This window comes from Dipodomys spectabilis, unplaced genomic scaffold, assembly GCF_019054845.1.
Source record: "Dipodomys spectabilis isolate Male_0828 unplaced genomic scaffold, ASM1905484v1 ptg000019l, whole genome shotgun sequence".
Taxonomy (NCBI): Eukaryota; Metazoa; Chordata; class Mammalia; order Rodentia; family Heteromyidae; genus Dipodomys; species Dipodomys spectabilis.
The window spans coordinates 9,182,501-9,199,441 of record NW_024870696.1 but is presented as its reverse complement, the minus strand read 5'-3'; the positions used below and the strand labels follow the sequence as shown (position 1 = coordinate 9,199,441).

Here is a 16,941-nt window from a genome sequence, read left to right as displayed (position 1 = left end):
AAGAATTCAAGATTCTTGAAAATTCTTGAAGATGACTGAACTTGAGAATTCAGTCGCACATCCAAAACAAGATCTCAGACAAAGACCCAAGAAAGCAAATATGGTTACAAATACAATTTGCAAACATTCTTTGGCATATAAACAATAAATACCTCAGGGATGAACCTACTCAAAGTAGATACTATTTCACTGAAATTCTAGAATAAATGCTTAACTCAGTATTGATAGCTACTTATCTGTTTGTTTGACTAGATCAGATAGAATTTATATATCATATATATAAATGAGATATAGGATAGAATGCATTATGTATAGGTATATATAGCAATCAATATACATATATGATAGTTTAGTACACAGTGAATTAGTTCATAGCAAAAGGAAAGTCCATGGTCAATGTCTTTACCTATCCGGCTCCTCAGATCTATGATTCATCCCCACTATGTTTCCTTTTCCCTCTTGTTCCCTCTCTCCTGCAGATCTTGGCAACGAAGAGCTTTCTGGGTCAAACTCCAACTATCTCATGTCATATTTGACTTCTTAAGTCAATTTCCAAATTATAGCATGAAGGTTACAAAGTTTATAAAGGTTATTTCAAGCGCCAAAACCCAGTGGCAAGGCGACCGAGGGTTGAGAGTAAAACCTTGGCAATATCTGGAGTTTGAGATCAGGTCAAGTGGGGTCTGAATTCTAGCTCCTCCATACTGGAAATGTGGCTTTGGCCTTTCATTTATATGAGGGGAATATCATGGTACCTGATTCCTAGGCTTGTATGAAAATGAAATGAGATTGGAATTATAAAAGACCTCATACCATGCCCAGATCATACTGCAGCAAGAAGATCAAGAATAAGATCTTTGGTGGATGACAGACCAAGAGCCTTATTTTTGAGTTTCCAAGGGGTAATAACTTGATAGTATGGCTTCAGAGGAGGGAAATAACAATGTTTTTCTCACAGGATGGTTGTAAAACATAATTACACTCAAAAGATTCACCTCAGTTCTTGGTATAATAAACATGAAATAAGTTTGGGCTGCTCTGACAACAGTTATGATTGTTGTTCTACTGACAGAAGGGCCTCATGAATGACAAACACTGTGTTGTCATGGTTGGGATGGCATGAGATACAGCCCTGAATTCATTTGGGAGGATATCATTTTATTTAAATATAGTGTAGAACCTTGAATCTAACCAATCATTTCATAGTACATTTGTCATATAGGATAAGTTAGCTAAGTGTTGGAGAATCCACTATATTTATATCGGGAGGAGTTAAAGAAATGTAAAACCAGAAAGGGACCATTTAACCTACAGTGTCACGATTGCTATTTCCCAAAGGTCGTTTATCTTATATCACAAAGTGACTGATCTGTTTTAACGTGATCTCAGGCTGTCCAGCACAGCTGTAAGGCCTTATTATGAAATAGGATTTCAACTTAGTTGCCACTAGTCACGTACATGTACCCAAATTTGTGCTCTTAGAGAAAATCAAACATTTGGATATCTACTTGTGGATATGTGAGGGAGAGAATAAAACAAAGAGAGAGAGAGAAGAAAAAAAAAAACCTATGACCTTTCTGTAGTCGTTTTCTCCATCCTGCATTCTGGCCAGAGAACAAGTAAATAAAGGCTGGAAACTATGAGCCTGTTTTGACTTTCTTTCTGCTGCTCTCAAGTCCAGCCACTGCCAGACATGAAACCAGGAACAAAGACTATTATTGCTTTACATGGCACTTTCCCTTCTGCTGATCATATTTTCCTAAAGAACTATACCTGGATGTGACTTGTTAGAATCCCAATGATCTTTGTTTTTAATGATTACTGTGATAATCCTTCAGGAAAAAGCCAGGAATGAGACCTCTGCCCCTGTTTTGCAAGAAAAACAAAACAAAGCAAAAAACACAGGAATTGGATCTTGCAAAGTATAGCTTGCCCAAAACACCTATTGAACGTAGACAGTTAAGATGGAAGGGTCATTTAGTTGCTACCAGCTGTTTGCATTTATACTTCAAGCAACTAAAAAACAACTGCATAACAGACCCGCTGTACTTTCACAACAGCCAACAAATGAAACTGCTGAATAAATTAAGTGTGGAGCTGTTGATTGACGAGGATAACCAGTATGGTGTGTATCAGTGATCCCACGTCTTTTCACAGAGGTTGCTCACAGTCATGCACGCGATAGTTATTTGTTTACTTGTTCATCTCTCTTAGTGAATTGGGAGCTTCTGGTAGGCAGTGTTATATCTTCTTTGATATTTCAGTGCCTGGAACACTATTGAAAGTCAAGAAATGTTACTTTTTTCTTTTTGTAACTCTGCCAAAACAGGGCTGACATTCTAAGCCAATGTGTTGGCATCATCCACTACTTGGTCATATTTTAATCAAAATCCTTCCATTTAAATCTACGTGTTTTATGTTTTTCTTTCTGTTTTTTTCAGGCAGCCCCTCAACATTTTCTAGGCAGCTATAACTGTGTCAGCTACTGCAAGGGTTACACAGATGGAGAAAATCTTTTCCCTCTCTTTACGTGAGATTACTCGGTCTGTGTTATAAGCCAAAGTCTATATATTCAGAAGTCATCCTAATAAATATTTTGGGGTTTATTTGATAGTTCTGGTTGTCATTTGGAACAGAAAATCAGTTCAGCACCACTGCAATTTCATATTGAATAAACCACTATGAGTCTCATTTGGCTAGTGCTGGATCATATGGAGACAATCTGAATCTTATTGCCATCAAAAAACAACATGAATATCAAATGAAAGAATTGGGAATGCATATCAGTTTTCATAATGGCAGTTGGTAATGATGGAAGCACACTTTCTTGTCACAAAGGGGACTTTTGGTAGGCAAGCTATTGTTATGTTGTGTGGAGAGGGTATGGACCTCAGTGACTTCTTTGCCTTTGATGTTTTGCATTTCTATGTAGTAGTGTTGTGTGTGCTACACTGATAGTCCAGGAAAATGCACAATCACCATAAAAGGAAATTTTTCTATTAGTCTAAGAACAATCACTTATAGTAAAACCACCTGACAAAAACACGTGGAGGCATATCACCCTCGTGAAAACCAAAGGTAGTTTTATAACTGAAGATTACTTTCTTCTTTGTAGAAATCCATATGGTGCCAATCCAGACATCAGTCATCTGCAATACTGCCTCATTCAATTCCAAGAAAAGTTAAGAACTTTTGTCCCAAATTTGGATTAGAGTTTAGTTGCTATATCATTGTTGGCTCAATTACTGAAAGTCAGCAGCACATAGATTCAACAGGAGTAGAAAAAAGCAGCAGAAACACAGTGGTCATGGAAGACAGCTCTCTGCCATGGACATACTCAGATTGATATTACCTATACCCCTTCTTCTTTCTCTTCAGTTATATGTCTACAAAGATAATGCTTACTCCACAAAGCCCTGTCTAACTGTTGACTTTTGAGCTCTCTAGGGGCACCATGAGAGAAGACTGTTGGAACTACCCCACCTAATAATGCATACATACAGACATCTGTTTGTCCAATCATATACCTACTCTATTATCCATACACCCATCTGTTCATTCTTCAACCATGTATGCATCATGCATACATCCATACAATCAACCACTTATATGTATGTATGTATATTTATGTTTGTATATACACATATGTGTATATGTATATATACATATACATATGTACATGTACATATATGTATATGTACATATATGTGTATATATTGTATGCATGTATATATACATACATACATACCTTTACTCACTTAGCCAATAGAGATCAGTTGAGAGATATGTCTATTTTTTCTTGTGGAATGTTGCCCAAGTGAATCTACAGTAATGCATATGTGTGCATCCAGAAATAAAAGGGTGATAAGGTGGACAAAGGAACATTATAACCAACATGTCTGACTAAGAAGAGCAGTATGTTTCTCTCTCTAGAGAGTGATCTTCCTCTGACACTTTTCTCCTTCCCCTTTCCTGAGAGAAAAAGTGCTCGTTGGACTCTGACACAATTTTTTTCTGTCTTGAATACTGTCCAGAGGTTGCATTTGCTGGTTAAAGGAATTTTAAGCATGATCAAATAAACTAGTCTAAATGGGTCATTTGAACTAGAGGAAATACTACTTTGAGATGGGAAAGGTTGAGCATGTGTTTCATAGAGATAATCCATCCTAACTCCATACCAATCCTGTTCCACATAGAAGTAAGGATGAGGCATCGTAGGTGAGCCAAATGGCATGGCTGGTTTTCTAGATGTGTTTTGGTTGATTTCAGTAGAATGCAGCTTTGCGGAATTCGGGCCCTGGAATGATTTGGTATTGCAGTGAGCAGTAAGAAAAATCCAAATTACAAAATACAACAAACTTCATATGGAATTTTTCTATTGCCCTCAGGCAGAATGATTTTTGCTTGATTTTGGCATTCAGGCTGCACCTTGGACTTTTGTGAAATTTGCCTTGCAACACATCATGTACTGTTGATTTTGGCTCAGCATGATGGTGGAAACTTGTGAGGGAGCCTGGTATAGCAAAAAAAGAAAAAAAAAAGAACAAGAAGGAATTGAGAAACCTGGGTTCTAGTGCTAACTCTATAACAAACACATTTGCAGTCTTCACTTTCCTGTCTGTGAAGTGAAACTCAATAGGTTGTTTTCTTGGATCTCGATAGATGTCAAAAGATACACAACACACAAAACATGCTATAACTGAGGAACGTAGAAGGAAACACTGACAGGTACAAATAAGAATGATAATAAAGAGCCAAATTTATGTGACTTCAAAAGCTTCCTCCAAACTAGACACGCATTGTCCTGTGAACTTGGCTATATTCTCAAGACAACTGACTGGATTTGGACTGAATTTCCAGTATGAAACCAAAGTCATTGTGAGGAACCAAGGCAAATATGATTCAGGGAAAAGACAGTGCCTTGGAATCCTTTTTACACTTCGGATAGTGTCTTGTGTTTTCTTATGGCTGGCTACAGACCATGATCCTCCTGTACCTGCCTCTGAAGTAACTGGAATTATAATTATGCACCTCCATGTCAAGCCCTATTTGGAGTTGTGAAACATTCAATCAGGATTGTTTCTCAGCCACTTAATGGGTGTATGATTAAAGAAATTCATTAGACCTCAGTGAGTAAAATGTAGACATTCATATTCACATGAAAATAATGCAAATATGGTAGATTCAAGGGATGTCACAAATAGTATAATTCCTTAGAAAGCCAAAAATCAAAGTTCAGCAAAATAAAACACCAGGAAGCGGGTACTCGAAAGGAATGGGGTGGGGTCAATGGGAAAAGGGCAGACCAATGAAGAAAAGAGAGGGAACATGAAGTCAAGAATTCAATCAATGTATATCCTACAAAATTAAGAAGAGTGAAAGAAGGGGAAAATAGGGGCAGAATGGGTTACAAGCTTGAAAGAGGTAACATTGATCAAGATATAAGACATTTATAAACTGCTTTGTTAAATGACAACTCCTTTGTACAACTACCTAAAAAATAACTTCATAAAACATTGTATATGAAAATATCTGGGGTATATAGTAAGTTCTCTCCAGTCTCCCTTTTAGCATAAGAAATGAACCTGCAAGGACCAATTCCCTGACTGTGGGAGAATAAAGGAGATGTTTGTGGGGACGTGTGGGAACCCTCATCTTATGTACCAAACGAAGTACTTTATCTATCTAGAAGTGATGAGGACCTGTCAACACCGCCAAAATGCTGAAAGGTACTTTCTGTCAATGTTTCCATTTAGTGGAGGCTGCTCAATGAGACTGCTTATTTTATGACTAGCAAGATTCCTTTCAGAAGATTTAACATCATAATAGGATCAAGATTCTCCCTTACCCCATCCCAACATAATCTTTCAAGCAAGTATGTTAGTATGTGACACAAGACCTGAGAAAACAACTTTAAGGAAAAAAAGTTAATGGTTTCCAAAGTTTCTGAGATCTCAGTCCCTGATCACCTGGCCCAATTGTTTCTTTTTCTTTCTTTTTTTTTTTTTGTCTGTCATGGGATTTGAACTCAGGGATTGGACACTATCCCTGCCTGACCTTTTCCATTCCAGGCTAGTGCTCTGCCACTTTACCCCACAGTGCCACTTCCAGTTTTCTAGAACTTTATTGGAGATAAGAATCTCATGGGCTTTTCTGCTCTGGCTGTCTTTGAATCTCAACCCTCATATCTCAGTCTCCTGAATAGCTAGGATTACAGGAATGAACCGTCTGTACCTGGCTCCATTGTCTCTGAGCCATAGAGTAGAGCACCATGGCAGGGAGCCCATGGGAGAGAAAAGGTGCTCTCCTCATGGTGTCCAGGTAGAAGAAAAAAGTGCAGATCAAGGAAGGAGCCAGGAGCAAATGTCCTAAGGCATACTCCTACTAATCTCCCTCCTCCATTGAGGCCCCACCTCCTCTCCTCCTATGAATGCCACCAGATGACAACTAAGTCATTTACACATGGCCTTTAGGGACATTTCCAATGCAAACCATAACAGTAAATTCAAAAGGTATTCTTTCTCATATTTTTCTTTCTGAAGTGACTGGTTTTTAAAGAAAGGCACTGGTTCTATAACAATGGACCTATTTTTTCATTCATTCACTAAATATTACATATGATGCAACACACAAAAGACATAACCATGCATACAACAGCACAGAAGAGAAGAACATGGCAAAAGAATCAGGGGAGCCACATGGAGCAGATGAAGACAGGCTGACTCTTCAGCACACCAGCCACTTGATTATCGACTACACCTGAGTCATCAGATTTACTTATCCCACCAAAAAATATTAATACTTAAGAACAACCATAAAAAATAACAAAACCTTTGAGTCAAGCAAAAAAAGTCAAGTATTCCATGTTTTTGCTTATCTGTGCAATGTATACTTAAAAATGGCGACGACATACATATATATGTACATATACACATCCATTCACCTATAGGATTCATTTATATAATATACATACTATATAATGAAATTAGCAAACACTTTGTAAACAGGAACAGAACAGAGGCAACTATGAGAATATAACAGAGGAATCTGAAGGTTTTTAATGTACAATATATGCAACTATGGAATTATCACAATTGATTAATAATATAGGAGATCTAAACAGAGAAATTCCTTAAAAATTACAATTTTTAGCTGGGCACCAGTGGCTCACTCCTATAATCTCCTAACTACTCAGGAATCTGAGATCTACTGATCATGGTTTGAAGCCAGTGTGGGCAGGAAAATCTGTGGGACTATTTTCTTCAATAAACCATCAAAACACCAGAAGTGGAGCGATGGCTCAAGTAACAGGGAGCTAGTCTTGAAGGAAAAAAATATTCAGAGATATATATTAGATTCTTAACTGCAAATTAAGAACAGTAAGGGAAGGGGGTGGGAAGGAGAGGGATGTTGGCAATGTTGAAAAGCCAAGGCATTGATCAAGATATGTTATATTCATAAACTGTTTTGTTAAATAGCAACTCTTCCATATAACTATTTAATGAAAGTTTTCTTTAAAAAAAAAAGCAAACTTAAAAATCTTAAGAACTGCAAGGGGGGGAAGGCTCAGGGATAACACACAGGCCCTGAGTTCAAGCCCAGGACCAGGCACAAAACAAACAAACAAATAAAAATTTTGGCAGGAAGTATGCCTTTGGGTATTCTTCCTTTTTTTTCTTTACATAATCTATTTGGCTCAGACCAATAAAAATTCAAGCAGAAAAAAAAAAAAAGAAATGAATGGCTCCTCTCTTGGTCTTGAGCAAATTGCAGTGATAACATTAAGGACTAACTTAATCAATGATGTTTATGACTGGATTGGGTTTTTTCCGTTCTCCAGCACAATCTTCATTGGTTCATCTGGTGGCCATGTGGTGCTATCTGATCAGCTTTCTGACTTACAAACTTTCTGAGTTACATTCTTGTATTTTGTTACCCAATAGTCATAGGTTTGATGAAGCCTAAATATTCTGTTTCAAATGTTTTTTCAAATTCATGAATTATATACTATAAGTAAAACAATCACACACACACACACACACACACACACACACACACACACACACACACACACACACACATAGTAAATAATTATATAATTTCTATAAAGCAGCCAAGAATAGATTTTAGATGCAAGTAAGCTACCTACCATTATTTTGAAATATTGGGAAGCACAGTGATATTTTGAGACATCTGTATCAACGGCAATATGATACTAAAACAGTTTTCCTTTCTATTTGTGACAAACACTGTGGTTTGATACAGCCATCTCAAGAAGGAATATGACTTCCAATTATAGTAAAATTCAATATGCAATTTTTTCCCACTCAAGTTCATAGAGTCTCCTCAATTCTTCTAGATCCCCCACAAAGAAAGATGAAATACTTATTAGAGAGAGGTTATTTTGGTTTTGATTTATATTTTAATCTGTTCCCTGAACTGGGTGTGGTGCAACATGACTGAAATCCTATTCTAAAGAATGGGGCACAAAGCTTTCACTTGGAGCTCAGTGAAGGCAACATAGTAAATCTCTGTCTGAAAGAAAAATGAAAAAAGATTTGCCTTTAAACATCACACATAGTTAGTAAGTCTGCTTATACTCTTCTGTTTCTCCTAAATTAAGATTCCCATTAAAAACAGTGACACTTTTCCCAGAATTTTCAGTAGCCTTAACACTTTTTCCTTCACGAGCAGGATTTGTTGTTTTTGTTGTTGTTTCTAAACTAAACAGTGAATCTAGAAAGGTAGATATGTATTCCAGATTATTCTGACCAGCCTGGAGACTCCTATGGGTATAAAGGATAAATTTACAGACACTCTAGCATCCTCTACTAATGAAGTTTTCCCTCATGTGAGAAAACATCCTATAAAAATAATTGATTTAAGCCAGGCGCCAGTGGCACACGCCTGTAATCCTAGCTTCTCAGGAGGCTGAGATCTGAGGATCACAGTTCAAAGCCAGCCCAGGCAGGAAAGTCCGTGAGACTCTTATCTCTAATAAAAACCACTAGAAGACCGGAAGTGGCGCTGTGGCTTAAGTGGTAGAGCGCTCGCCTTGAGTTAAAGAGTGCAGGGACAGCATCCAAGCCCAGAGTTCAAGCCCCACGACCGACCAAAAAATAGAATAAAATAATTGATTTAATTTTTTAAAACCTAAGTCATAAAGTCCTTTTGTAAAAAGGAGTTCACTGATTTTTGATGGTAATTGGACTTCATTTCTAAAATGATCTTTTTAAACAATTAAAAAGGCAGAAGACATCTGTGATGAAACAAAAAGGAAAAAAAATCCCTTTCCAGAATAGATGAGAGAATTGTCATTTCTTTCACTACTGCTAGATGTGTGTGTGTTTAAAGCATTTGGAGACAGTCTTCCCACAGATAAACAGCAGTCTCCAATCCAAGCTCTAAATTAGGTGCTGCCAGATCTCTGTAGATGCAGATCAAGTACAGTTCGTCATGGACCAATTCTGAAATTAAAGATTAATACGAATCGGCTTCTATGTCTAGATACTCAGAAGGATCAAGGTTTGAGGCTAGCCTATGCTTAGAGTTGCTGAGACCCTTCCTCCCATCTCAATAGATAAAAGACAAGTGTGGTGACATGTTCCTGCGATTCCATCTTTGCAGGAGGCATCGATAGAAGGACCACTGCAGTTCAGCCTCCCTGTTCCACCCCCCCCCCCCATGCTGAATACTAAAGAAAATCAAAGCACAAAACCCCCAGGACAGGATTCCAATGCTAGAACACCTGGTTAGCAAGCACGAGCTTAACATTTAGTGAAAGATGTAAACCTGCAGAAAATTATGAGGAAGAATATAAACATATAAAAGCAGAGGAGGAGAAAGGATCTGAAATGAGGCAAAGAAAATATTTTAGCTGTTGTTATAATGATCAGACTTAAATTGTCTAAATTAAGGCAAAATGATACTGTAGTGTCAGAGTGTCATAGATTATTATTACCCTCAAATGCTATTATGAGTGTTGGTTATTCTTGTTCTTTCCTGCTGATATTGAGTTGTCTAAGGTACACTGTCTTCTTCACAAATCACACCCTACAAGCTTGCACAATAGTTTACATGTAGCATCTTTTCAATACCTATGAGTGAATAAGTGCATGAAAGTACAACATATTAGAGACCAGATGGATGCGAAAGTCAGTTCTGCCATTTGCTTTTTGAAAGCCCTAAACACTAGTACTCACTTCTGTGAAATTGGGATAGGAAGGATATTAGTTCAAAGTTTTGTATAGATTAGATGAATGCTTATAAAATGTTGAGCAAGCCAGACATTTTCACACAAGGTACGATCAGGACCTGATGTTAAGGACTGGGATGAAACCCAATGATTCAAATCGTTCATCATAAAGAATGAACAGAGGAGAGACTAGACTTTGCAGAATAGGTACAAATTCAACGTGTCAGAGTTTCTTTGGAAACCACTTTTTTCATGATCATACAATGATGGCATCTAAGGTAACAAAGCCCCAAATGATTTGATTCTGTGAAACAAAAGCATGTTGATAGACTGTTTCCTCTAAATATTTTATTATTTTTATCCAGAGAAGGAAAACACTAAGTGTATGTTCCTGTTTACTTGATTTATTTATTTATTTATTGCTTTGGTTTGAGACAGATACTTGCTAGGTAGCCCCAGGTTGATCTCAAACCCATGATCTTCTGATGTCTGCTTCTCAAATGCTAGGATTCCCAGTGTGTAATCCTTGACTGGCTTTTAAATGTGTTTCCCATATTCTTTATTCTTTATTGGGGTAAAGACATAAGTATGTAAATATGAAGTTTCACATTTCAGCATCACTAAAAATTTTTTGTAAAATTGCTGGGTGCTGGTGGCTTAAGCCTGTAATCCCAGCTACTCAGGAGCCTGAGATCTGAGGATCATTGTTTCAAGACAGCACAGGCAGAAAAGTCCATGTGATTCTTATCTCCAATTAACCTCAGAAAAGTCAGAAGAGGAGCTGTGCACGTGCGCACACACACACACACACACACACACACACACACACACACACACTACTTAATTTTTCCTGCCCTCATGAAGTATGCCATTATCACAGGAGTAAAAATTGACCCAGGCCTATTTTCTTTCAAGTAGTAAGCTTGAGGATATTTTTGGCTTCATATATTTATAGTGCATAAACTTGAGTATGTATATATTTTATTAAATGCATTCCTATGACTACAAATCTAAATCAATTAATACTCTATCAACCATATATGTATATATATATACTGTTATTATTATTCCACAAAAGAAATGACATCTAGGTAACTTCTGAGTGTTTTTCTTATGAATGAGTGCATGGTTGTATTTGTAGGTATCCAATGTTATAGTTATAATGAACTTTATTTACAGTTTGCAATGTGATGGTGGAGACTAAATTAGATAATATGAGTGAACTGTATTCTGTAATCTGGCCCATGTTGTGCTTTTTTTTGGGGGGGGGGCGGTCAGTCATAGGGCTTGAACTCTGGGCTTGAGTTTGTCCATGTGCTCTGGCTCAAGGCAAGCACTCTACCCCTTGGGCCACAGCGCCACTTCTAGTTTTTTAGTGGTTAATTGGGAGGTAAGAGTCTCATGGACTTCCTGCCCAGGCTGGCTTTGAACTGTAGTCCTCAGATCTCAGCCTCCTGAGCAGCTGGATTACAGGTGTGAGCCACCAGCACTAGGCCCATGTTGTGCATTTAATAAATGTTAGAAAAAAATCTTAATTTAAAAAATGTTAGTAATGGAAAATTAAAGATCACTTACAAATGAGATTCCTTGCAAAACATTCATTAGATAAATCTCATTTTAGAATTCTTGATCATGCTGTCGTACTATATTTGTGCTTATTAGCTATTATATTTATTATATTTTCTTATTTACAATTTTTCATTATACTTAGTAACTATAACCAAAACACTATTTCTGTAATCAAAAGATAGAGTGCATTAATAAGCACTTATAACTGTATGAAAGCAGGCAGAGGCAACTAGTTTTCCCCATAGGTGATAAGACTGATTTTCGCTTAGAAAAGGCTGCATAATTTACATGAATACTATTTTTAATGCAGACAATGTTTGTAATGGACAAAGTCAATTTAGCATTTCATACAAGCTAGTCTAGTATTAGTCTGCTCAGCATGTTCCTTTTTTCCCCTTTACTGTTTAAATAAATTAAAGAAGAAGAACGTTTTAGCTTGGAACTGCCACTAATCTATGTCATCAAAATCATATCTGAGAATATTTGTTTTCTAGGCCTCATGTTGTTCAAAAGTTCCCATACAAGAGGACTTTTCCCTAAGACTTCTGTTTCAAAGTCATTTGCATTCCTTATCTATGAATGGACCATACATGCACACCGGTAAGCCTCCTGGTGATGATTTTGCTATCTGCCTGAATACTAGAAGCTAATCTATGTCATTTTTATTTTCAGTCAACTTTCAAGCAATATCCCTTTTCCTTTCAGCTGGACATGGTTTTAAATGGAAGGTAATTTGAAAAGGGGAAGAGAAGTTGGAGTTTCTCTAGTGATCTGAGAAGAATTAAGCAATGCTACCATAGAAAGAAAAAAACAGTCATGGAGGCTTTCAAAATTTATTCCCCACTTTTGGGGACTTGTTTCTCTTCTTTGTTAATAGTCTACTATTAGAGCATTGTGTCTGCTACCATGGTGATGCTAGGTGAATCTCCACCTTCCACCTAGGCTTTCCCAGTTCTGGGGTATAACCCTAGTCCACAGCTGGGAGTGTAGCCCATGCTAAGCTGGCTGAGCCAGGGGAGGCACAATGACCTCCCTTTCCTCCCAGACACAAAGAATCTTGACTTTGTCCCCGAAAAAAACATCCTTTGCCTTGATTCAAGGACACCATACTTCCAGTACAGTGCCGTGGCCCCAGAGAAGAAGGAATCCACACACTCAAGGCCTCATTCATGCAAGCACACTGCTGAACAGTGGATGGGTACTGGCCTGGGCCTCCTGGGAGCCGTTTCCCCAAAGCATCAAAAATACTCGTGCTGGATGGGAATGTGGCTCAGTGGTAGAGTGCTTGCCCAGCATGCATGAAGCCCTGGGTTCAATTCCGCAGTACCACATACACTGAAAAAGCCAGAAGTGATGCTATGGCTCTAGTGGTAGAGTGGTAGCCTTGAGCAAAAGAAGCTCAGGGACAGTGCCCAGGCCCTGAGTTCAAGTCCCAGGACTGGGAAAAAGCAAACAAACCAAAAACATAAAAAAAAATATACTCATGCCTCAAAAAACATTGGCTTTCTTCTCCCCATAGCATCCATCCCAAATTTTTGCGTTCTTGTCTCTGCATTTTTTTTAATCGACAGATACCATTGATCTAGGATCTCAGACAGTTTCAAAGACGCCTCTGTGTTCCATAAAGCCCACATCTTCAGTTGTAAGATGTGTGGCAGTTGAACCAAAGACAGCAGAGACAAAGTTGCATCTGAAGCTAATATCTTGAACCCAGCAATTACTTTTAATCATCCTTTTTTCTATCATTTAGATTTAGATTTAAGATGAACTAGGTTAACCATCTCTGAGCTGCTAAGAGGCAGATTCATGGCTGTACTTGTTCAGTATACATCTTAGACTGTGGATCCCAATCAGACAAGCTATTACAGCCCTGTGTTTTTTTTTTTTTTTTGAAAGCTATCTTGTTAGTATACTGAAGGTACAGTTGATTGCCAGTGTACAAAACAGATCTTTAGTTGACATTTGTGATATTCTTAAAATAAAGGGCATGCTTACTGATAAAGTAGTACATAAGCATTTCCCCTGGATAGCTAACCCAGGAAGTCCCATTCTTCCTCTTTCTCTTTTCTGTATTCTGTATCCCTTTCTCTCACCCATCTCCTGACAGAGAAAGAAAAAGACTGCTTGAACAAAGAGTGAGGCTAGTTAAAAGAAAATAAAGTTGAGTTCACTCTTAAATAGGTTGTTACTTTCCTTACTTTGCCAGAGAGTAGCCATTCTGGAAGAAAAACTGGAAATAAGTCCTCCTGGATGACGTATGCCTTAAGACTGTAGACTGTGCTTTCTGGATAAGAGACTACATCATAATGGAGAGGCACTGCTAAGCCATTTGAAGACGGGGAGCCTTCCCCTGGAGAAGCCCTGACTTTCTCAGAGCTGCATGCTGCCCCCTACTGGCCCACATGCACAACAATGTCAGCCCATCAACTATATTCACTTCAATCCTACACCTGTGTGTATGATGTACCAGTGAACACTGAGGACTTCATTAAAAAATATTCAACATCATCAAAAATATATACTAAGATACATACTAACTAAAGATGATTGGGAGAAATGAATTAATTTCCCTTTGATTCCTGGACACATAGTTAAAGCTGCCCTCATTTTATATCTGCTGCTTCAGATCAGTTGTTCAACCTTCTCATTCTCCACATTAGTAGCCTCACATGGCACTGGCACTCCTCAACAAAGCAGTATCCCACCTGGAGCTGGATCCTGTTGATAGGCTTGCTGTTCAGAGAGACCTTCCCTAGCAGAAGTAGTAAAGTGGGAAATACACTGAAGTTGTGGATCAGTGTTTCAGCAAACGATCTGAGCACTATTTTAGCCTGACACTTGGTCAGATTTGATTCTACATATTAGGTAAACACATCTGTTTCAAAGACAAGGGAACTAAGTAGTAAAGAAGAGAAGCAGTGAATCAAACAAGTAAAAGGAACTGTGTGTCTATGCACATCTTCCTTTTAGCAATTTGCCTTACATGTTAGTCCTTTGTGAATCTTAAACCCAAAACCAGGTGCATTTTCCCTGACTTAATTCATTCCTCATCTCCTAAATACCTAAAGAAGCCTAATCGTCAGATTCTGTCTGCAATCTGGCATACTTACTGTGAAAACACTGGAGTGAAAAAGCAGCAAGCCAGGTAGGCTACTCCCTTCAATATCAGCAAGAACTCAGGGCCTAACGTTTTTGAATCAGAAGAAGACTAAGGCAAGAGTATTTACTTTAAAGAGATTTAAGGACCTGTACTTCGTTTAAACTTTCCCAAACTTATACCCTGAAGATATAGAGACCCATATCTACTAAAATTTGTAGAGAATGAGCATTTTTGCTCTCATATAGAAAAATGATAGCACGAAACAATGAATAATATTGTTTAGATTTATCTTTGCAAAGTCATCAATGCCTCAGCTTAAACAAGGTATACATTCGGACTCATACTTGTTCAGTCAGTGCCAACATATCTAATACTGCTTCAGAGTTTGGTAAGAGAAACAAGTCACAATTTACTTCTGATTTTGCAGTGATAGAAATTACAGCATGCTTATAAATAATTTGAAATTATCCTTTCAACTACTACTCGAATTTGCTGGGTCAATTATTTTGTATTTTTTGACTAGCAAATGCTTTATCACTTATTTCTTTTGTGATATAAAAGGAGAAAAATTCATCTATGACATTAAAATATCCTCTCCCAAGTGTAATATTCATGATCACTTGCCATATCTACTCTTTGACACATTTTTTAAAATACCCTGTTGAATTATTATTCACATTAGTTCATGGTCCCAAAAAGTAAAGTTTTTACGATCCCAAAGTTTTCAGGATCCCATGTGTTTCCCTAAATTATGAAAAAACTTAATGATTTGATTTAAAACAATTCAGGCAGGAACCTGTGTGGCTCATATATGTAATGCTAGCTACTCTAGGGGCTGAGATCTCGGAATCCTGGTTCAAAGCTAGCCTAGGGAGACAAATCTAAGAGACTTATCCCCAATTAACCACCAAAAAAGTGGAAGTGAAGCTATAGCCAGAGCACAATTCTTGAGCAAAAAAGCTAAAAGACAACAAGCAGGCCTTGAGTTCAAGCCCAAGTACCAACACACACACACACACACACACACACACACACAGATCAATATAAATTCTGCACACTAATACACAGAGCAAATACCTTCCTTAAAATTCCCTTATCTCGTTTGGTCAGGCACATATCTTGGGATAAGAATTGTTCTGAAAAATTATGTACCACTGAGTCATGAATTGACTGTGAATCATGGATGAATGGTTTGGATATGATCTACAGGAAAGTCATTAAGAGTGCCATTTAGACTTAAGATACCACACTTGATTGCCTTGCACACACCTGCTAAGCTGCATTCTCTTCTTGAACTACAATCCTTATTGGTGCAAACAATAAGATATGTTTTGATATGCTAGGTGCCAGTGGATCACACATCTGATCTTAGCTACTCAAGAGGCTGATATCTAAGGATCATGGTTCAAAGCCAGCCTGGGTAGACTACTATATCCAATTACTCACCAAAAAGCCAGAAGTGGAGCTGTAGCTCAAATGGTTGAGTACTAGTCTTAAGCATAAGAACTCAAGGACAGTGCCCAGACCACGAGTTCAAGACTCAGGGTGGGCATTAAAAATTTTTTTAAAAAAGGAGCTTTGATAGCACCTCACAGCAGTTGAATGCCAACTGTACATGAGAGTTGTCTGAAGCAAGGCAAGTCTTTTAACCATTTATTCTATCTCTGTTGGTTGGCTTGAAGAACTTAAACAATGTTAATTTAATCACAAATAATCAAAAGGGGTTAGGTGGAGAATTCTTATATGATCATATTTAAAATTCTGAATCAAACCTATGAAATCACAGAAAAATAAATAGCTTCAAAAATCTTACACCTCAAAACTAAAAGGTGTAACAAGACAGGATGTACTAAATAAGTCTCCATTTTTTAAAAAACAGTCTGACTACATGGTCCAGGCTAGCCTGGAACTCACAATCCTCCAGTCTCAGCTTCCTCCAATTGATCCATAACTTTTTAACATGGTAGCATGTAAGAGATTGAAACTCTTCTTATCTGAAGGTGCAAAATACAAGTGTCTTCAATTCATAAGACAAGGTAAGAATAACATGCATGCACAGAAAAAGTCACAGATAATC

General features: G+C 37.7%; 1 protein-coding gene across 1 annotated transcript in view; it reads right to left on the bottom strand.

The window, feature by feature from the left end:
• Positions 1 to 16,941, bottom strand: part of Grem2 (gremlin 2, DAN family BMP antagonist) — a 93,359-nt gene that overhangs the window by 75,617 nt on the left and 801 nt on the right. The gene's annotated exons all lie outside the window — the stretch shown is intronic.